We start from the raw sequence: 278 nt of genomic DNA on the forward strand, positions 1-278 counted from the left end.
AACAACGTGATTTTGTTTATTTAACGAAAATTTGACTTATGCTTTAAAGTCTTCTAAAATGGAAGCAAACGACTTCATCACGAAACTGAAAGCAAATGGTTCAGAAAAAGATGTCCATGATTTGGCAACAGTTACTGCTGATTATAAGGCAATCAGTGCAAAATTACCATCAAAAGATAAAGGATCGTTCTCATTAACGTCCTTTGTATACTTTGCAGGTATTTGAACGTTCAGGAAGGATTTTTTTAAGTTTTTTGCACTTTCAGTGCTTTATCAAA

Source organism: Choristoneura fumiferana, chromosome 26, assembly GCF_025370935.1.
Source record: "Choristoneura fumiferana chromosome 26, NRCan_CFum_1, whole genome shotgun sequence".
In the NCBI taxonomy this organism is placed as follows: Eukaryota; Metazoa; Arthropoda; class Insecta; order Lepidoptera; family Tortricidae; genus Choristoneura; species Choristoneura fumiferana.